General features: G+C 39.4%; 1 protein-coding gene across 1 annotated transcript in view; it reads left to right on the top strand.

Annotated features, from left to right (window-relative positions):
• The first annotated feature begins 3,977 nt into the window (after positions 1-3,977).
• The window catches only part of gli2a (GLI family zinc finger 2a), a 106,357-nt gene continuing 88,040 nt past the window's right edge, over positions 3,978-22,294 (top strand). Inside the window, exon 1 of the mRNA XM_084724527.1 lies at positions 3,978-4,698. The gene's annotated coding sequence lies outside the window, so the exon portion shown is untranslated. The remainder of the gene's footprint in view (positions 4,699-22,294) is intronic.

The following is a 22,294-nucleotide window of genomic DNA, read 5'->3' as shown; positions in this document are numbered from 1 at the left end:
TTAATATTTTAAAATGATAAAATCATGAGGGTTGGGTCAGATTACTTTGAAATGTAGCCAGTTACTGAATGCAAATTACATCACATTTTTTGTAATTAGTAATCTATTGAATTATATAAAAAAAAGTCCAATCTAATCTAATCTTCTGGATTACTTCCAAATCAAACACTCAAAAAAATTGCACTTTATACAAAAAAATTGGATGACGTCACAAAAATTGGAGTTTAACAGATATCCTTTTCTCTTTTTAAACATCTCAAAACATAAATAAATTCCAAATAAAATGTATTTTTGCACAGGGTTATTTTTTGTGGAGCACTTGTCTGAAAAAAAACAATATGTCAGATGGGCTTTTTATGCCTGTATAATATATTAAAGATGTAATCCATGACAATGTAACTGTAATGGAATTACACATTTTTCAAATCTAATCTGGGTTGATTATAGTTGTTATAATTAGTTGTTATAGTTTGTATAGATTGTAGTAGTATAGTTGTTTTCTAGCATATGAAAAGTGTACACGTTGCACAGAGTGTGTGAAGAACAGGGGGATTCATTTTCCCTCTTCTCTTTACTTCCACATCTCCACTTTCCTTAAAAATAACGATGAATTAAAGCACATTAAATGAGCGTTTAGATGCACTGGCACGGACAGGGTTACACTAGGTGAAAGCTACATGAGTCACATAATAAATGCTGTTTGTCCAACATATCACTGCCTGCTGCACCGCTGCACCGCTGAATAAAAGGTTCCAACTAAGATGAAAAAGCCTGGATGGGAATAAACAAAGCATGAATTATGAAGACTGTTGACTTTTTCAGTCAATAAGCTGTAACTATAGGCTCTGGATGTATCTGTTGATAAATGTGAGTTTGGTTTGTTCAAGATCTGGTGCACCCACTGAGGGAATCACTGCTCCTGAAGAAAAACAATGACACTTTATTGAAAGTGAATTATCATGAATGATTCCATGCATGAAAAAGTACGAATTAATTCATGTAGTTCTTCATGAGCCATCAAGACTGAATGAAGAATCATGCATGACTTAATAAAAGAACAATGCGTCAATCAGTGTAACAACTGAGGCATTTCAATCATCATGATTTCTGAGGTTGTTAATGATGTTCATGTCTTCATCACAGGTCAGTCTGCAGTTAAAGGGACGGGCCCAAAACCTGACCAGTCACGACACTGCAAATATATTCTGTTGAATTCTATGTGTTGTAATCATGATTAAAGTTAGTGTCAGTAGGATTAGTCTGATTTATACCAACATTTTGGGTTGGTGAAATGTGTTGAGCACAGTGAACCACTTAGAAAAAAGGAAGCACAGTCAGAGGACAGGGTATCTATACATTGTTTTTTTTTTGTTTGTTTGTTTGTTTTGAAAATGTTGCAGATTATACCTTTAACTAACTTTGGAAAATGTACAAATGCAAATTAAATCATAATCGTGGACTCAATTTCAATGATCAGTTATTTACATGGGAAAAGAAAATGTGTATGGACACGTAATGCGTAGTTCAGGAGTCCCAAACCTGCGAGTCCAGGGCTGTATGCAACTTTTTTACCCCTGTTTCTTTGACAAAAAATGAGATGAAAATTAATATATGTATTGCTTTTACATTTTAATTTTCATTTATCATTGCTGTAAGCCTTAAGTGATTCTTACATTACTGAATTGTGAAAACGTGCAGTCTCAACACTGAATAGAAAAAAAAAAACATTTAATATTTTGTCAGCGCAAATGTGTGCCACAGCCTTACTTTAATCAAGGCATTTTGTGGGGGCACTTGTACTTTTATGAGTGTGTAATTTCACTTATACTTAAGTCTGCATGACAATATAATCAACTTAGTTACTTTTAAAGTCACAACGAGTACTAACTACAATTTTAATTAATATCATCTGCATTTTTGTTGCTAAGAAGGATAAACTGCTCATTTAGAACTAGGACATACGGACAAAAAAACACAACAGCAAGTATAAATTTGAAGAGAGATGAGATTGTTATCACAGAGCAGAAGAACTCATTTAGACTGAAACTTAAAGAAACAGAAACCTCTTCCCATTGAACGCTTAACACTGATAACACCAACAGTTAAAAAGTAACTAGCATTCTGCAGAAGAACACTTTGTAAGTATTTTTAACATCAGTGGTTTTACTTGCAATTGAGTAATATTTCAGTAATGTAGCAGTACTTATATGGCCTGACGCTTTTTTCTCCAAATGTTGCTGGTGAGTCTCACGAGGCTTGCCGGGGATGCCAAATCCAAAAAAAGAAGTCTCCATGGAAAATAGAGAATCTAATAGTTGAGGCTGCAGACAGATTATTATTCTTATTTGGTCTATAATGGATCTTTTGATAGTAGAGGTTGCTGACCTCCGGTTTAGTTCATCATGATAACATAACTTTGAATTCATCAGAATACATGAACACTGCTGCAGACTGGCCTGTGAAGAAGACATGAACAACTCATTAATGAATGCAACAATTAAGGTATTTCATTCATCAAGTTTTTTGAGTCACTAATAATGTTCATGACTTCATTGTTGAGTCTGCAGTTGAAGGCACAGGACAAAAAAGTCTCATGCATTCTGTAGAATTCCAAGTGTTGTAATCATGATCAACTAAGCACTGCTTTTCCATGACTTCATCATGTTTGTGGCCCCTGAAATAAAGGTATGACCTGTCTGTCTTTAAAGGGACAGCTCAGCACAAAATCAAAAATATGCAGGCTGTCTGCTGCTATCAAGAAGCTTCTAGGAGATTGTTTTTTGCAAGAGGTTCTTGATGTAAAATAATGAAATTATGCTTCTTGTTGTAGCCTGACACTGATGCGCAAGTAGTTAGGTCTATTGCTTTGACTATTTTGAAGGTATATGCACCTGGTTGATTTTTCCCCATCATTTTCTCCTGGTGAATGCAAGACTAATGATATTCTGTGATCAAATGATTCACCTGAACCATAAACTCACTGAACAAAACCCACTGTTGTTCAGTCAGGCTAACATCAGCAGTTATATTTATTATATTTAACAAACTGAAATAACAGACTAAGGTTACTATAAAATATACTTTTCCTGAAACTAGACTGTAAGGTTGTTAAGAAGCAGTATCTTACTGTTAGGTAAAGCAAGTAATTTGGAGTTGGAAGTTGGAAAATTACTTTTTCTTAAACTTAGGTTACATTAATGCAAACTGCTGATTTGAAAGCAATCAGACTATCAAACACATCTGACAATTGTGCTCATATAACTTGTTAATTTAGAAATTGATTCATTTGTGTTACCAGTTGAAGTAATTTTTTAAAGTTGGTCCAACAATTCTTTTTTTTCAACATCTTTGCAAAAGGGCAGTTCACCCCCAAAATCAAAAATACATATTTTTCTTCTGGACTGTAGTGCTATTTGCTACCTTGTTGTGAGCAGTATGTAGGAACTACTGTTTTACTCATTTTTTTATGAAACTGCTCACAAACAAGGTGTGTGGATTATCTTGAGGAAAGACACACTGCTGTTGAACAAAACTATCGAGATAGATAAACAGAACTACAGGTCAGAGGAAAAATATCTATATTTGATGTTTGGGTGAAGTCTCCCTAAGGCTGATGGCAGTATGTTAGGAATAAAAACACTAGTGAATTTTCAGAAATATTGTAGTTTCTTGCAGTACTTGAACATTGAAGTGGCCCCTCTACGGGATTATAATACCATCAGTGGCCCCCAACCAATGTAACTTTGAGACCCCTGGTATAATGTGTTACCAGTAATACAATTTCAATTCAATTAACAAGAGCTTTATTGGCACTGGAAACAGACATTTACATTGCCAAAGCAAGTGTGAAGAGAACAAAAAACGAAACAAAACCACCACCACAACAAAAAAGTACATATTCAAAGTAAGTGTGACATTAAAAAAAAAAGCACAAAAAATATACAAAACAGTATTTCAAGTGATGTACCGGTGTGTGTTTCAAGTGAGTTGTAAAGCCCGGACAAAACTGGCTCGGATGGACATTCTTAACTGTAAAGCCCGTGAAAAATCGAAGCATAAATGAAACTTTATCTAACTTTTCCCCCCGTCTACAACTGCTGGATAGAGTTAGCCCGGCCCATCTGGTGCAGCAAATGGCCCAACTCACCAGGGAGCGAGGGGAGTGAGAGAGAGAGGAGGAGATGGTGGAGGGGGGGGAAGGAGAAAGAAAGAAGGGGGGTCGGATTGAAAACAGATCAGCAGCAGCCTGAAGATCTCAACACCACCGCATGTCTCTACCACGACCGCCGAGTGAAGCCGAGCCGCCTTCAGTTCCAAACTTTTTACGCGTAAAGTCGAGAAAAGAAAGAAACAAAGAGCGCTTTTACGCATCATGTTAGTTTGCTGAAAAGCGCGCAGAGCAGAGCGCAGCACCTCTCGGAGAAGATGGATTGTAAGAAAAAGTTCCACTCGACTTGTGCTCCGCTCTGAGTCGCTCTCCGGGACAAATGCCGTGCAAACTTTGAGTGTCTCCAAACTTTTCTCAACTCGGTTCATGGAGTTTCTCGTCGGTTTGCGCGCTGTTGTGCGTTCGACGGTGCCAGCTCGGTACTAGTTTACGGGAATCAGACTCCAGGCAAAGTTTTCCTCGGACAAAAAAAAAAGAGAGAGTGGAGAGAGAGGCTCCGGGTGTGGAAGTGAAAAGAGACGCAGCGAAAGGTAAGGACGGAAACTTTGTGGGGATGCTGACAGCAGCGGGTTTGGGAGCAGTCGCTTGAATTTTTTTTTGCTTCTTTGTGTTTCAGCTCTTGTGTTCACACTTCAGGGTTCCTCAGAGTGTTTTACTGCTTGGTTTCTCCTCCTTTCCTTTCCTTTCCTCTCCTCTCTCTTTTTCTGTCTCCTTGCGTGTCAGCGGCAGATGAGGCTCAGGGCAGCTTCACATCTCATTTGCACTTTGAACTTATCTGACACAGGAATCCAAAAAATTTTTCTCCTGCAACTTGATCCATATGGGAAGAGATGCGATCAGAATGCTCGGCGCCAAAGCCTCCACAGAACTTTTAACAGTTCAACATAAACTATTGTAGTGTTTCCCACTCGAGCCTGCAAAGACAAGCTGTTTTTACGCGTAAATCTCACGTAAAAATCCAATAAAAAAGCTTTAAATGCAACTTTAACATTTAAACACATGTCAACATGACGTGTAACACTTTCGATTATTTTTCCTTGTATAAAAAACTACTAAAACAATCACCCACATGCTTTCCTAACTGTAGTTTTTTAATCTCCTAATGCTACAAAGCAGAGAAACAAACATCAGCAGTAGCAGCATGGACACATGAGTGGCTGTGACAGGACTGTGGGAGATGTGTACTTATTGTTGAAAGATTCAAAGTTTACTGTTTGCTCTCCAGCCTGAGCAGTCAACAAACACTTGACGCCTTTGTGGGGCCCTTAAGCAGCTATATTTGCTGTTGGCTTTTACCCCTATCTAACAGGCACTGCTAATGATCTCCAAACTCATGCGTGCACTTATGAGCCCCACTTTTTTTTCTTTTGGTTGTTTTGGCCTACATATAACTGAAAAGAAGCTGGTTTTCTTAAGGCTTTTTCCAAATAATTCACAAAATCAAACGGGCGCCCTGCTTGGATGACATTTTTTTGCATGCTGATGAGACCTAGAAAAGTTTAAGAGCTATAAAAAATTTTTAAATGATAACAATATGTGTGATCTTTAATCGAGTGAGAGTGCATGCATGTGTGTTTTCCGCCTCACATGATAACAAGCCCCAGTCAGGGCTGAGGTGATTTGCATGAGAAAAAAAGCAAAAAGTTTTAGTGCATTTGGCCATTGTGAGGAATGAAGAGTTCCAACAGTTAGGGCCTACGGAGAGTGAAAGGAGTAAAGAATGGATGAGCCTATTCAGCTCATTCAGCCTCAGTTCAGGGGCTCCGCTCTGCAGCGTTCAGAGACCCATAGTGGCCATGTCACTTTCATCTCCACAGCCCCGGCCCCTGTACGCTGCTGTAGCCCCGTTTTCACACACACATACACACACATGCACACAGGCCCCACTTTATTGATCTGGCTCCTTTTTTTTCTGGAAGTCCGCAGAAAATTTAATGAACCAAATACTGGAAAAGGAGTGTGTGTTGTGTGTTGGAGGGGTATAGACTAAGGAGGAGGAGGAGGAGGAGGAGAGGGTGGGAGAGGGGGAGGAGGACGAGGGGGTGCAGCTTTTTTTGAAAGCAAATACCGATGAAGTCTAGCGTACAGGGACAGAGAGGAGGGTTGGAGGAGAGGGTGAAGAGGGTGAAGTCTGAGTGACTCTGAGGAGAAGGGGAGGGGGGGGGGGGCAGAGCACCCCACCACCAGCACCACCCTCCTCCACCACAACCACCCACTCCTGCTGAGTAAACTCAAAAGTTGGGGAAAAAAGACAGAGAATGGCTTCAGACACTGTACTGTACCGATGAAGCCATTCAGCCGCCTGTCACCTCAGACTGTAGCCCTCAGTGCGTGCGTGGGGATGCGGTAGGTAGGTGGGTAGGTGGGGCGTGGGGTGGTGCCTCTGAGGCCTTGGTGGTTCGGTTGAAAAATGTTTGCGCTGGAATTTAGTGGCTGGGGATGAAGGGGAGTTGCTGCCTCTTCTCTTAAGCACTGTGCAAACCTCCGAGCTGCTGCTAAACATGCTGCAGGGAAGAGTTAGAACTTATCAATATAGCAATATATCAATATTATATTATGATTAGGGTTGCATGATTCTTGCTAAAATGTGAATCACGATTTTTCTCCTTAAGAATCGAGGTCGAAATGTTTTAGATCTTAAATTTACAAGAACGTGCCTGAGATGCTTTCTGTCTAGAGGGGGCTTTAAACAGACAACATAATGAATGTGAAAGTGTCTTGCAATAAAAAAGAACCCCAAGTCTTTTTTCCTCTTACTTTACTAAAGGGGATAGTTCACACAAAAATGAAAATTCAGTCATTTTCTACTCACCCTCATGTCAATTAAAGGCCAAGTTTAGTTTTTTAGTCCACAAAACAGTGGTTTTCCTGTTTTACAGGAAAACAGTCTTGCAGAATTTCCCAAACAATTTAGTTTTCAAACAAAAGATAGCGACAGAATAAAAACATAAAATGCCTCCATACTGCTCGTCTGGTGAAATTCAGGTCTCCTAAAGCCCCAACATGCCAACTTGATTTTAAAGATGTCATTTACACCATGTTTTTTTAGCTTAAATCTTCACTGTAGATCCTTAACTTGAAGCCACATTCATGTGTACATGCTCACCATCTGAGCTGGTTGTGCACGCAAGTGAGCGGCATGTCGGGACTGTAGGAGGCTTGTATTACACCAGATGAGCAGTATGGAGGCATTTTGTTTTGTTATTTTATATTTAAAAACTGGTCACCATTCACTTAAATAGTTTGGAGGATTCTGCAACCCTGTTTTCCTTGTTGACTAAAAAACTAAACCTGACCTTCAATCAGCATGAGGGTGAGTAGATAACCAAATTTCCATTTTTTGGGTGAATTATCCCTTTAAATGCTGCTGAACATAAAAAAAATAAAATGCTAATCCACTGTATAACATTTGCGTTATTTTTGTTCTATAGGAACGTGTGAATCAGTGAGAGTGTTCTTATATTGTGTTATGGCATACGTGTTGTCTTTTCCTGGTTTTAAAGGCTGCATAAGTCTAAAGTGATGTAATTTTTTTGAACTTATATCACACTGTTCTAGCTGATCTATTATATGCCTTTACCCCGAAGTCATCATACCCACATTACTGATAATTATTAATCAGAAGATCTCACTGAGTTAACATTTTGTAGTCATTGTCACGATATTGACAGAGGTATTCAACTTCATTTATCACCTCAGCAGCTCACACCCTTCGGAGTGTACGATATATTATTAGTCACAGCCTACAGGATCAATAATTATCAATACTGATTGATATGAAACTTCACTATCGTGATAAGCTTAGTCAGGTTTCTACAATATACAACAAATAGAAAGTCTTATCACTGGTACACATTTATTCTCAAGTCTTGTCATCAGTGTGTTTGATAAAAGCTATCTTGTGATGAACTGTTGTTTTGGTGGACCAACCTCCAGGTAGTTGATTTCCGACTTTTCCCATAACTGAGTGACTGTATACAAAGCAGAGAATTGAGGTAGCTGGGGGCGTATGTACAGCAAGGGGTTTTTCAGTCTGAAACAAACAAGTGCCTCAAAGGTTTGCTGCAACGTGTCTTCTGGCTTGATGTAGAACTAAGCATCTCTTTGTGATCCAAGCAATTAACGAAAAATACCAAACCAATCCCTGTGAATTCACCACGGCCTTGCAGTTTTGTCTGATTGTTTCTGATTCTGCACTGCCTGTCGCTGTTTGAGAAAATGTGGTTTGCATTTTTACTCCATCTACTCTCTGGCAACTCTTTTTGTGTCCCAACCCTAAGTTCTGGAAACACTGGACAACAGGGCTGGGCAGTATATCAATACAATGTCGATATCATGGTATGAGACAAGATATCACTCTGGATTTTGGATGTATGGCATAAGATTTATCTCTTCCTGGTTTTAAAGGCTGTATCACAGTAAAAATTTCCTGAACTTATCAGACTGTTCTTGCTGTAATGTTATTTGCTTTTACCCACTTAGTTTTCTCAGTCAAAATCATCGTGTTATTGATGTCGAGGCATTTGGTCAAACATACTGTGATGCGTGATTTTGTCCATATCACCCAGCCCTCCTGCGTGGTAATATCAGTATCAGGAAATATCACAAGGTCTTGAAACTTTTGGTGTGTCAGTCTCTTTACTTTTAAGAAAAACACAATCCCGTACAATTCTTAAACACATCACTTAGAAATGTGTTTTGAGTGACATTGAACTCATTATGTATAGTGATAAGCTTTCTTACTGGTCATATTTGATGGTAAATAATGATTATTTTCTTTAAAAATCAATTTGATTCATGTAAATATTATTTTTATTCATTGTTTGATTTTTAAAATGACAATCAACAATTCCCCCAAATCTCATTAACATATTAGATGTCAGAAAACAGGGGTTCAAAGTTTCCCTGGTATTGTTTTCACAGTTAATTGTTTTCCCAACTAGAAGTCCAAAACTTATAAATATTTAATTGCAAATCATATAAAATCGAGAGACTCAAAGTGTCTTCTCTGCATTTTTGATTATGATGTGTCAAAATTGTTAATTTTCTGATGATTGACTGATCAGCTAATTTACTAATTGTAGTAATCTGTAATGCAGTGTTTAAAATTTATTCATTTTGTCTGACAATTAAATACACAGTGGTATTCAAATTAAAATATTAAGAAATTTAGCAAAGCAGAATAATAAAAACTGTAAGTGACAAATGTTTGATACTTTTACTCAATAATTGACTTTAACAAACAATAATTAATGCTAATAAATATTCGTCTATCATCAGGGATCAGAGTGGGACAGGCTGTCACGGTGTCCTCTTTGCTCTGTGAGGCCTGCAGCCCACAGAGGCGGGCTGAAACTGACTCATGTCCGGGGATGAATTGATGAGACTTTAATGGCCATTTAGGGGGCTGTAAAAAGGCAGCTATGTGTTGAGCGATGCCACCGCCATCCTTCACAGTCAGCCTGCACTTCAGATGGAGGGAGAAGAGATGGCCGCTTACATTCAGCTGTAGAGCCCTTCACTGAATCCCGTCTCCTTTGCTTTTGGCATGAGGACGGCACAGGACAATCCCCGCTTGTTTTAACGCCTCCTTGTTCCACTCCCCTCCAGGCGTCCTGTTCATTCTCCCTCAAGTGTGTGAGGTTAAATAGGCTCACATCATATCTGGGTTGCGGAGTGGAGGGGGGGGGTTGAACATTTCACCCCCTCCTGCCTCCACCTCTTTACACTAGAGCAGCTATGAGTGGGCACTCGAATCCCAGAACAGAAAGTGAGGTCACGCTGGATTGTACCACTGCCGTCAGAGGAACACGCTCACACCGTCTGGCTTCTAAAAACGCATCTGATGTGCATTTCACAAGCTACTTTAATGTGTGGACAGTTAAATGACTGACGAGCTCACTGCAGACACATTGACCTCACCAATCTTTGGAGGCGCTTTCCAATTGCAGCGGAAATCATGTCTCAGGAAAACTGTATTTCCAAGTCACGCAACAAGGTCTAACAACCCTCTTCCTACGCCCGCGACTCTGCCATTCTTAAAGGGACAGTTCACCCCAAAATCAACAAGGGCATATTCTTCCTTCTCCCCGTAATCTTTTTTTCCCCATCTAGATAGTTTTGCTGTAAGTTGCAGAGTTTTGGAGATAATGGATGTGGTTTGAAAATCCATGCAGAGGTAAGTGTTCATTTACTCATGAGAGACTGAGCTGAGGAGGACGCTGTTAATGTTTATATCCACGTTGTCACAAGCATGAGCCTCTTGTCCATGACTAGATGCGCACTTTCCTCTGTGTGGTGATACAATTGGTGGCTGCAGTTTGGTGGAACGTTGGCTGATATATTAAAACTGTCCAACCTGCTACTGTCAGCCCATCAAGTGGTCATTGCTGATATATTCGTGACACCCTCCCCCCTGAGAGTCAATACACACATCAGGAAAACATAATATCTGAATATTTTCTATATTTTCTTACACCCCTACCTCCGTCCTCCTCTCCTTCTACAGTCTCAGCTGGGAGATGTTACGTACACTTGCATTAGTCCCTCAAATGACTGAAATGTTCTGGCCAGCCAGTAATGATCCAACCTATGATGATTACTTGAAGAGTAAAAAACAGTTATAAAAGCCAAAACTCAAAGAAAATCAATCATAATATCACATTTGAGACAAATATTTGCTCCTTTTACTTCATAGAAATTCTCAAAACTGTTTTTTTCTGTTGGTGTTTAAGTAAGATCTATTTTTTATTTCCTCATCTTTCTCCTTTCCTTTCTTCTTCTTTTTTGTTTATTCATACTAACAAAAGAATAACTTGTATATGAATGAAACTAACAGTTACCCTTCATAGTATTTTCATTCATTGATTCATGCGTCAATTATTTCTCAATGAATGGTTGTTGTTTAGTCTGTGAAACGTAAGAAACATGAACTAAACTAAAGAAAACCAGCGATCATATATTTTTGAGAAGCTGAACTGGAGAATCAAATTATAAAATATTTTTCTCTAAAATTAATTAATTATCAAAAATGTTGCTGATTAAATTCCTGTTGTTTGACTAGATGATTAATTGACTAATCCACTGCAGTTCAAAAGTTGTGATTTCATTTAGAGATGTAACAATTAATCTGTTATGACTCAATAATTAGATTAATTGCCAACTATTTTGAAAATCGATTCATTGTTTTAAGTAATTGTTTAATTTTAAAAAATCTAAATGATCCAGTTGCTTGTGAATATTTTCTAGTTTTGTTTCTGTTCTATGACAGTAAACTAAAGATCTTTGGGTTGTGGGCAAAACAAGACATTTGAGGACATTATCTTGGACTTTGGGAAACAGATATTGACCATTTTCTGACATTTTGACTGATTGATTAATGGAGAAAATAATCACCAGATTAGTCAACAATGAAAATAATCATTTGCAGTTGCAGCCCTGGTTTCACTGCGTGTTCATTCAGTACAAAGAGGAAAATGGACACAATTTGCACCAACTGTCCTTCTGTTTCTGGTACATTTCAGTGGCCTTTCAGATTTAAAACAACAAACAACAGTAAGTTAACCACCACCTTAAGAGAGGTGAAGACAAATAAAAAGGTTCAAAGTGTTGGATTTAAAAAAAAAAAAAAAAAAGAAACAAGCTGTCACTCTCCATTGTGCAGAGAGTTTATCTTGTGTGGAGATAATGAAATTAGCTGCACCACCCCCCCCCCCCCTCCTACAAATGAACTGACCCCCCGTGACCTGGGCAGGGTTTCCCCAGAAGACCCCCGATCTACGACCACCATTGTTCCTTTGTGAGCCGATGGACAATGATGATGTTACTGCCGAAACGCTTTTGGGAAATTGGGTTTCCGATGAGTCAGTGTGTGAGTTGGGGAGTGTGTGAAGAGGTGATGGGAAGATCTGTGAACTGTGCTGCTGATGACACATCATGCATCACACACACAGTTCTCTGTATATAGAAGCCAATCTGTTGAAGCCTTCCTCCCTTTTGGAGATACCAGAGCCAGCTAAGGTCTCGTGCTGCTGCTTCTTCTGCAGTTTAAAGGGACAGTTTACAGATTTTTCCTCTTACTTGAAGTGCTGTGTCTTCATCTAAATAGTTTTTGTGTGAGCTGAGAGCTTTCCTCACTCCATCCTCTGCTAAATTACATCCTGGCTGGCTGTCGTAAAAAGATGATCAGCTGTTAGTGGAGATTTCCCTTCACTGTGTCATTATCACTTCCTCATCAAACACCAAACAGGCTGTTCTGTGTGACTGCAAGCTATTGAGATAGACTGACACAGACTCACAGACAATGGCGTATTGTCTGCGATGTTTGCCGCAGGCCCTAATCTGATGCAGAGGCAGGGACTGGGGTCTGCGCAGAGGCCACTGACAACAACATACAGAGAAAGAGGGAGGAGAGGGGAGTGGGATGTGTTTGTGTTTCCAACTTTGGGGTTTGTGTTGAGGGGAGGGGAGAGGGCGAGGAGTTTGTAAGTTATGATTTACGCTATAGGCCCTCCCATAGCTATAAAGTGGACGCAGCCTCAAGGGCAGGGCGGTTGGGCTCCTTTTCTTTCTTATGTTTCCATATGACGGGAGATATTAGATTCAAATCGCGCTGACTCCGTGCCAGGCCACTGTCTCCTCTCAGATAGAAGCTGGAGACGAGAGACAGAGAATCAGAGCTGAGCTTGGATATAGAGACATGTGGTTGTCTTTAGCAACAAGCTCCACGACCTTCCCCCTCCTCCTCCGCCTCCTTCCTCCTACATCACAACATGTCTGCTGCTGCCATCATCATCTCTCTCTTTCTTCTCCATCTCTGGCTGGGGGCCAAACTGATGGTTTGCTCATGTTTTGTAATCAGCTCATCAGAGAGAAAGTGGGATGAGTTTAGTTACGTGCAGGGCCATCTTCACTCGGCTGTTTCACGTGCAAGACTCGGTGATGTCAGGCTGCTCTCAGAGTGAACTCAGTGGTGTCAACAGGTGGTCATAGCGTAGCAAAGCATTCCAGGGACAAAAGATGGTGAAGACAGCAGAAAATCTACAGACATGTCGTTCTTACTCTCATTGAGGAACGCTGTTCATATGTTTTCTAGCAATGAGGGAAAGTTAAGTACAGAACTGCAGGTTGAAAGGTGCATGCTAAACATTTATCTGATCCTTGTATGTAGAAGTGGTTTTAATGCAGCTGCTGATTGATTTCATAATATTACCTCAAGCCACATGTTTCTGCTTAAGACCACCAAAACCAGCTGTATTAGAACATACAATTAAAGGGGCGCACTGCTGTTTTTTACAATTAAAGGCAGTTAGCAGCACCCTGATGTGTGATTCAGATTGCCACAACAGAAAGAAAATGTTTAGAAAAGTGTTACATTAAATTAAATAATTTATTAATATGTTAAATAAATACAATTTAAATGGTGCTATTCACTATACAGTTTCAACTGACAATTATGCTCATTGTCACTTTGCTTTACAAAATGTCAGATAATGGTAAAAAAAAAATATGTCACTCAGTGTTTCCCAAAGACCAAGCTGATGTCCTAAATGTCTTGTTTCGTTCACAACCCAAGGGTATTCAGTTCACTGTCATAAAAGAGTAAAGACATTCACATTTAAGAAGCTGAAATCACAGAAGTTTGACTTTTTTTTACTTTAAAAAATTACTTTAACTGATGAAGCAATTATCAAGATATTTGGAGATTAATTTAATGATCAGTTAATACTTGATCAATCAATTAAATTACTGCATAATAATATTTAATAATAATAATGTCCTAAATATGGCCCCCCCAAAAGGAAAACCCATCTCTGTTATGATTGCCATTAATTTGTTTTAATATGACCAATCTTGGGCTGTAAACTAGGTGAACTATATTTCCCACGCTGCTGCACTCAGATGTTGTTCAAACCTCAGTTTTATGACCTCATGGTGATGTGTATCACAAAATGAACAGAAATGCAGGTTAATGATAACACCTGCATAGTGTGATCAGTTATGCTGACATTTAAAATGAGTGATCACAGAGTGGGTTAACCCCAGCGTTAATTCTAGAGGGTTAGAGGTGGCAGATTGTCGTCTTCCTAACTTTACTGCTTCATAGCCGTAAACCTATCTGAGCAGGCTGGTGTTTCAAAATGTATCTGCCGGGATGAGAAAAATGGCAGCTTAGTGAAGACAAAAATGCAGAAAAAAAACAAAACATGCATTTTCAAAGGTATTTAGTTACCACAAGATCTCACCTGGTTACATGCTCTGACAGCTGCTACTGACAGCTTACAGGCCAACACTAACACACACATATACTGACATCCCCCCAGACCTCAAGGGAAGTCCCCCTCCTGTCACTAAAGGCCTGAGATGTGATTGGGCATAGCAGCAGCTGACTCGTATAAGCCAGCGACGTACGACCACAGACACAGACTGTCAACCATCATAAGCACTACTCCTGGAGCGCTGAACTCACCGCAACAATGTGGAAGTTGCACCACAGTGAAACCTGAGTGTAGGAAATGCCAACTTTGATTTGGCCAAATCTTTATACTCTGGCTTGTAGGTATATCCACTGTGGTTCTGCACAGGAACACACACAAACACACACACACACACACACACACACACACACACACACACACACACACACACACTACGCCTAAGTAGTTGCTGAGGTAATTGACAGCTGAAGCAGTCGGGAGTGAGTGCTAACAACACATTTAGGATGAATGACCCAGTCCAAATGCTTTAGAGAGGAAGCAGGCTCAACACAGCAGTGTGCAATGTGGCACTGGTGACAGCTGTGAGTTTTACACACACACACACACACACACACAGACACACACACACACACACACACACACACACCTCCATTACGTGCTTACAGGGTCACTTCTATGTTAATTCAGCTGTGATATGTCAGCAATAAAAACACTACAGTTTCAACTCAGGACTGTTTGTCCTCTACTGTTGTTATCAATAGGGCTTGATCAATACTGGATTTTGGGGTATTAGTAGTATTAATATTAATACTAATTACATAGTATTACTAGTTTTTTTTTTTTTTAATAATTACAAATAACACCAATAAAACAGCTTTTAAGAAAAAGGATCACATATAAAAATAAATAATAATCTGGATCATGTTCGGTGAGAGAATATCATACAACATATATCCAATACCAATGTAGATCATTACAGCCGAACTGGGCCAATAACATTGGCCTCTAATTATCATGGAATCTGCCTGGTAAAGTCCACAGAATTTGTCCAAGCCATTCGTAAACGCATCAGGATGTCAGATACCAATGTTTTAGGTTGGTGAAACGTCCCAAGCACAGCAAAACAATGAGAAAAACTGAGAAATTGAATGCAGAGGACAGTCTCTGCAGATTCAGTCACTACCACACACTTCTAGTCAGTCATAAATGATGATTGAAAGTTATTATGTAATCTGAGTATATACTTGTTTTTTTAGGAAAATGTTGCAGATTATACCTTTAAATTTCAGATAGTTCGGAATATTAAATGTTTGAAAATAGTAGAAAATGCACCTCAAACCTTCACAAAGCAAAGCTCACATATAGCTTGTTTTTCAGTTTACATTTAAGTCTGAGAAAAACAGCAAATGCTCACATTTAGCATATTTAGCTACGTTAACCACATAGCTCTACTCCACTTGGTTCCAGACTGTAATAATCAACTAATAGTGAAGAATTACTGGATGTATTTGCCATAAAATTTTGCACACAGCGTCATGGTTACCAGAGTTTAAAGCCCACTGACTTCGGAAATTCCCTGAAATTTTCTCTAGTCCCACCATGAGCACGATTTTCATGTTTCTAGATTATGATAATAATATAATATTATAATAATATATAATAGCATTCCCCTGAGTTTCAGATATGATTAGAATAATTTTTATAAGTCGTTTCTTAGTCCCACAATGGAGAAATTGCATTATCTCATGCTAACATTAACTTTACCCATTGCTATGGATAAGCATAGCATCATAGATATGCTTGTGTACAGCCATGTAAGAGTAATATCATCTTTCAGATATGATAGTTGTTTAGTGGTAATTAGCCAATATTAGCAACCTGAGATGTAAATGAAGATGGTGACCATGCTTAACATATGCTACCTGGCAAGTAGCATTGCTATTGTGAGCATTTTCCCATGCTAACAGTACAATTTAGCTTAGCCTGTAGCATACTCCCATCAGGATCTTGCATGGCTTTAGATTCAGTCTTGTTGCTCAATAACTGAACTCAAAAATAGACCTAACTTATCATCAAAGTCATTATCCTTTTTTTTTATGCTTAATTAATCAATTAATTTTTTTAACCAACTGTTCACACCTCCTCCTGTACCCATACACCTGTCTGAAATCTCCTCATTTGTAAGTTTATTCTACAGCCTTGCATCAGTGCGTGCTCATTCACTGTAGTTATTTGATTCTCTGAAGACAAAAAACCCAAATTGCATCCGTGTAGATTCCTCCCAGCCCGGGACTGTGTAGGCCATGAGCTCCACATCTGTTTTCTGTTGGTTGAGGGAGACGAAGAGATCAACCACAGGATATTGCCTTTACTAGCAGGAAAGGTCAGGTTCAGGGGTGGGGTAAGAACTCATCCACGGGGCTTTTCTCTGCTGTTTTAGATGCCTTTTATATTACATCAGTTGTTAGCTGCTCATTACTCTCTATCTTCTACAGTCCACTGGGTGGTTGGGTTTTGGTCAGGGATTTGAGTCCCCATGTGCAGTCTGTAGATTCTAATGGTTTGGATTGGACAGGGGATTAATAAAAATCTGGAATGTGGTGGAGAAAATCTTTGTTAAAAAGCCCTAATTTACGTGACTACATGATTAAAAAACAGGATTGATATGAGCAATCTCGGTTTAGGTCAATATGCTAAATCACTTGAAAATAACACAGGTTAAATTTCCCTTACTTTCTTATTTCCTTTAGTTGCTCAGCCAACTGAAGCACTTAAAAGACCCACCTAGAAAACCCGAACCTTGGTTTGAGAAAGCATATTGTGGCATTACTCACGTTCCCCGCTTGAGTGACCTGACTCTATACATGTGTGGCACCCTGTAGTGATGTTGTTTCAACCTCTGAATCAGACTAATGGCTAATGTGTTGCTGTCAGACCTCTCACAATCAACTTCATGACCTTCTAGACCTGAGTGTCAAATCCTCACAGGGAGACATTTCTCCAAAGACAAGTGATTCACCCATGGAGAATGTGCCCTGTCCTAGTCCAAACTTGTCTTTTCCCAGAGATCTCTTTGAAACCTGCCCTCTATTGCAAGTGTATCATCTGTCAACAAAAGCATTGCTTTGTGATGATACCATGCAAATTTTGCAGGATTTTTACATTTTAGAACTTTTTGAACATAAGAAGGCATCAAATTTTCTTTCCTTGCACTGAAGAATTTAGTATTTTTCACTAAAGGTCTTCAAGCCTGCAATAAGTCATTTTTTTGATGGCAGTGGAAACAAGCTGTAAACACAACATGGTATGTTGTCACCAATTGCATGAACTTTTTAAGCATACAATCAATACTTGTTTTAGTTGTTTTGTTTTCAAACTATCACTAACTTCTGAGGAGAATGTTTGGCTCTTAAGCTGCTAAATGCTCCTCTACATTCATCAGCTAGTTGCGAACATTGTCTGCCATTTGGTACATGAGCAGTGGGTTTTAAGAGTTGTTTCACTGAAAACAGCTGCCTGCTGGGGCTGAAAATGAGACTGTGGGATTAAAGTAAACTTGTGGGTCATAAAACCAAAACAGTTAGCTGAAAGATGCGAAAACGCTCCTTGGATCTAAAAGGAACTCCGCACGAGGGTGATAATTCTCTGGAGTTTGTTTCTATGAGCGACACCTTTCACATTGCACTTAATCATTTGATCCATTGTTATTAAAATGTTAAGTTAATAAATACTTATTGTAGTTGTTTTAAAGATATATTGCTTAAGCTAAAACTGTATTTTTTGTCAGGCAAATCCAAAGATACAAGTGTACTTGGTAAACTTCTTGGAATAAGCCCAATGTATGGGTGCAATAACATTAAATACGACATATGAAGGTGAAAAGACACTGCACACCAATTTTATCCCACAGTATAAACTTGAATGGAGTACCAAGAATGCACAGGATTAAGTAGTCTAATATAGGATCTTGGTTTGTAACCAGCTGCGTTACACTGATTTTAAAGTGATTAGAGCAGAGCTCTTGTAAGATCCTCTGAGTTTTGTTTCACCTCACTGTGACCCAAGACGCCTGTTAATATTTCTTCTCTTTATCCCTGACCAAAAAAATCCAGAAATCAAGAAGTTAAAACATTTAAATGAAAAGGAAGGAAGCTGGCAGGAATATGCCTTTAAATGTGGTAAACCAAAGGTGAAAATTTTCGAATGTGGCTTAAAACTAAAGAATGCAATTTCTTGGGAAATTGTGGTGTGAATGCTGGCGGCTGAATAGCTGACAGAGCTGAGCAGTATTGCTGAATGGAGCCGGGAGCTGAACTCCATTGCAAGAAAAGCCAGACTATAGGTGGACTGTATTGCTTTACCTGTATGAAGGAGCAGCTGCAGTAGTATTACTGGTAATTTCCACCAGGCGCGGTGGAAATCCTGGGTTAGGAGTTGGAATAATGGGAAGGGGATGACATGGTGTAAGCAAGTAAGCACTGCCATGTGCTGGAAGGGGATGAGGTAGTATGTATGTTTGAGTGTGTGTGTATAGAAAAAAAGTCATCCATGACATGCTTTGTCTGTGTGTGTTTCTGTGTGTGTGTGTGTGTGTGTGTGTGTCTGTATGTGTGTGTATAAACAAAAAAGTTAGTGAGATTTTTATTTTGAAAGCTTTCAGCATGCAATGAAGCCTTTAGGATCTTTTATTTTGAAAATCCAAGGTACCTCAGAGCCCCCTTGTAAGCTCCTGTTACTGTTGGAGGCTTTTGTTTTGAACACCTAGCTTATTCCAAAATTAGGTCCTTGTTCAGAACGTCCATGACATGCTTTGTCTGTGTGTGTTTTTGTGTGCTTGTGTGTGTGTGCGCGTGCATGTGTGTCACGTCAGTTAAGAATCCACCAGCTGCAGTTAACTGCCAAGTGACTCCTGGCTCAGACTGGTCACAAAGTAGAGATTAACATGAGAGGGAGGACTCGAACTGCAGCTCACCGCTCAGAGGAATACTTGATGAAACAATTTATTTTAGCAGTGAAAGGAGTTGACGGAGTTGTTGCAGGTTAAAACGTTTGTGGATAACACCTGTGTTGTGCTGCCTTGAAGCTGCTCAGAGATAAAGTGTGCAGCATGAGTTAACATGGAGTTAGTGGGGCACTTGGTACTCCTGTCACTTCTAGACTCATATACTGGGAAGTGTTTAAGTCTGTTTGCTTAGATAGTTACATTGTTTAAAAGTGCACAAATATTTCTAGATTTTGCTGTAAAGCTAGGTCTAAAATGAGCTGTGTTGTGTAAGGACGGAAGTATTTGGTTAGTGAATAGAGCTCCCATGGAGAGAACATTTGGGAAGTTAAATTAAAGGTTTCTCATGAAACTGTCGCAGAGGGCCCGGCCAAGGTGGTTAGGGCTGGCCATGAGAGGGAAAAAAACAGCTGTATTTTGTCTGAATTATGTGAGGAGCTCTCTGAATCTTGGTATAGTGAAGGTGCAACCGAGGCACAGAGAAAGAAGAAGCCTGTGTGGACACTCTCACACCTGTCCACCTGTAAATTAGATGTGACGTTTCCAGCATTCTTCCTCATTGTATCATTGTGTTTAACCTTTTGCCCACATAGGATGCATCTTCAGAACGGGTTAAAAGCCACAGCAGTGCATTAACTGGATGGCAAACAGTTTCAAGTCTGCCAGTTGGTGGTGTATTTACAACAAAAAGTACATTATGGCCCTTAACTTTAAAACCATAAGTCAAATCTATCCATATAAACCACACTAGTTTGCACCTAAATGGATTTTATGCTATTTTGAATTTTCACCAAATTTTTTTGCTACTCATGCAATTTTCAAGCAGTAATCTCCAATTTTTGTGCAGAGCATCTATGGACTGATCAGGAAAAAGTCACTTTTTCAGATTTTTTGTTATTCCATATTTTTGTCCCTCAGTGCTTGCTCAAATGCTGTCGACAGCGGTTATTGAACAAAAAGGTAATATATCCTGAATGCTTTGTGCTATTACAGTCTTATTTGATAGACAGTCTTATTCAATATGATGTCTGAGTGACCATTGCATATTTGTTGCCATTTGGCCAACAGGTGGCGTTGTAGCAGTATTATCTAACTATTAAGAAATTAATCTGTCAGTATGTAAGTGTGTATGACTGTCCTTCACATCTCTTGAGAACTGTTTGTTTGATCAACTTCACACTTGGCAGGTGTATTGCTGAAGGTCCAAGGGAGTGCAATGTTGAGTGTCAAGTTGACAGGATTAGTGGTTCTCGAGAACGCTGCAAGCAAATCAGAAGTTCTAGGGGTCACACAATCTGCGTTATTATAATATTATAATATTAAGATCAAGGGAATTTTAATACTTTATATCTACTGTTGGGTAGTTATAGTTAGCTGTCAGTTATAAAGTGAAAACTGTGATCTGCAAAGTAACAAGTAATTTAAGATAACAGATGAAAAGAAGAAATGTAAAAATATTTTCTTCTGAAACTGTGTTGAGGTACTGTCTCACTACAGCGCAAAATAATCTCTGGTAGCTCTGAAGCACACTGGAGAAAAAACAGTTGACAATACTATAAGCAGAACCCCCCAAAAAATCTTCACCAGGTCTCAAAAACAACATGTCAACATCATGTCTGTGATTAGGACACAAAAGTATGTAAAACAAACCATATTTTGACTTTTGGTGCTTGTTATGTTGACCTGCATGAGTGTCACCATCAGAAACTTGAGAAGAGAGGTCTGCAGGTGGCATAGGGGCAGGAGACCTCACCTATCTATCTCTCTTGTGTTTGCCAAGTGAGCAGAGTGAGGGACAGCAGTTGGTGAGCCTGTGTGCGAATTCACTGTGTGCACCCGTGTAAATGTGTGTGTGTGTGTGTGTGTGTGTGTGTGTGTGTGTGTGTGTGTGTGTGTGTGTGTGTGTGTGTGTGTGTGTGTGTGCTGCCAGGAAAGAGAGCCTACCAGCATACGGATCACATTGACTGAAAGATAGGAAGGAAGAAAGTAAGAAGAGCAAAGCCTGGAAATCTTCAAAATGAGAGGGCCTCTTTTGATGTGTGTTTGCATTCCTTTCAGTGTTGGTGAAAGGCGAGCTGTTGAACGGTAGTGGTGGAGAGGAACACTTGAAACTGATCGAGGCGCTAAGAAAAACACACACCGGGTCTCATAACAAAAGTCTGAGGTGGTGGGGGCTGAAGGTAAATTAATAGCGAGGGGAAGACGAGTTCAAAGAAAAGACCAGACAGGGAGGCTGTCTTCTTTAAATCCAAGTAAATCTGCAAATGGAGCAAGATAATTATTGAACTGAAACGTAAATTCATCAGTCAAGTGATTCTTGTTCCGATATAAAACCCCACAAACAAGTGACTCTGCTGAGGAGACAAGTGGAATTATCTGAACAGCTTTTGGTTTTAAGACTGACCCTGGCAGAAGAAAACATAACAGTGACTTTCCCCATTACCTCAGTCTTTTTCCCGTGCCTCGTGTGATTAAGTGGCATGAATGGTCGATCAGAGCGAGGGCTGGGGGAGGAAAATCAGGATGTACAATCTCTGCTGTAAACTGTACTCGTCCCTCGTTAATATCTGCCATCCTGTGCACTAACCCAGCCCAAAAAGCTTCCTATTTTATCTGAATCATTAAATATAACAATTTACACATGACTCAAATGAAACTTGAATTTATTAAATACAAGACATATTATTTAGCATCTGTGTTCACTTCCAGAACAGTCAAAGCGGAAGTCTTACACAAAAAAATAAACACATGGACACAGATTCTTCACCAAACCTCACTTTGAGTGTTTGTGAGATAATTCACTAAAGGCAAAGATATTTTTCAATGGAAAAAAACATCCAGTTTTGTGGCTGTGTGGCAGGAAGGAACAAGAACAAAGCAGCCTCACTGTAAAACTGGTTTCGGATA

This window comes from Lutjanus erythropterus, chromosome 8 (genome assembly GCF_056507025.1).
Source record: "Lutjanus erythropterus isolate fLutEry1 chromosome 8, fLutEry1.hap2, whole genome shotgun sequence".
NCBI classification, from domain to species: domain Eukaryota; kingdom Metazoa; phylum Chordata; class Actinopteri; order Lutjaniformes; family Lutjanidae; genus Lutjanus; species Lutjanus erythropterus.
This window is presented reverse-complemented; position numbering and strand designations above follow the sequence as displayed.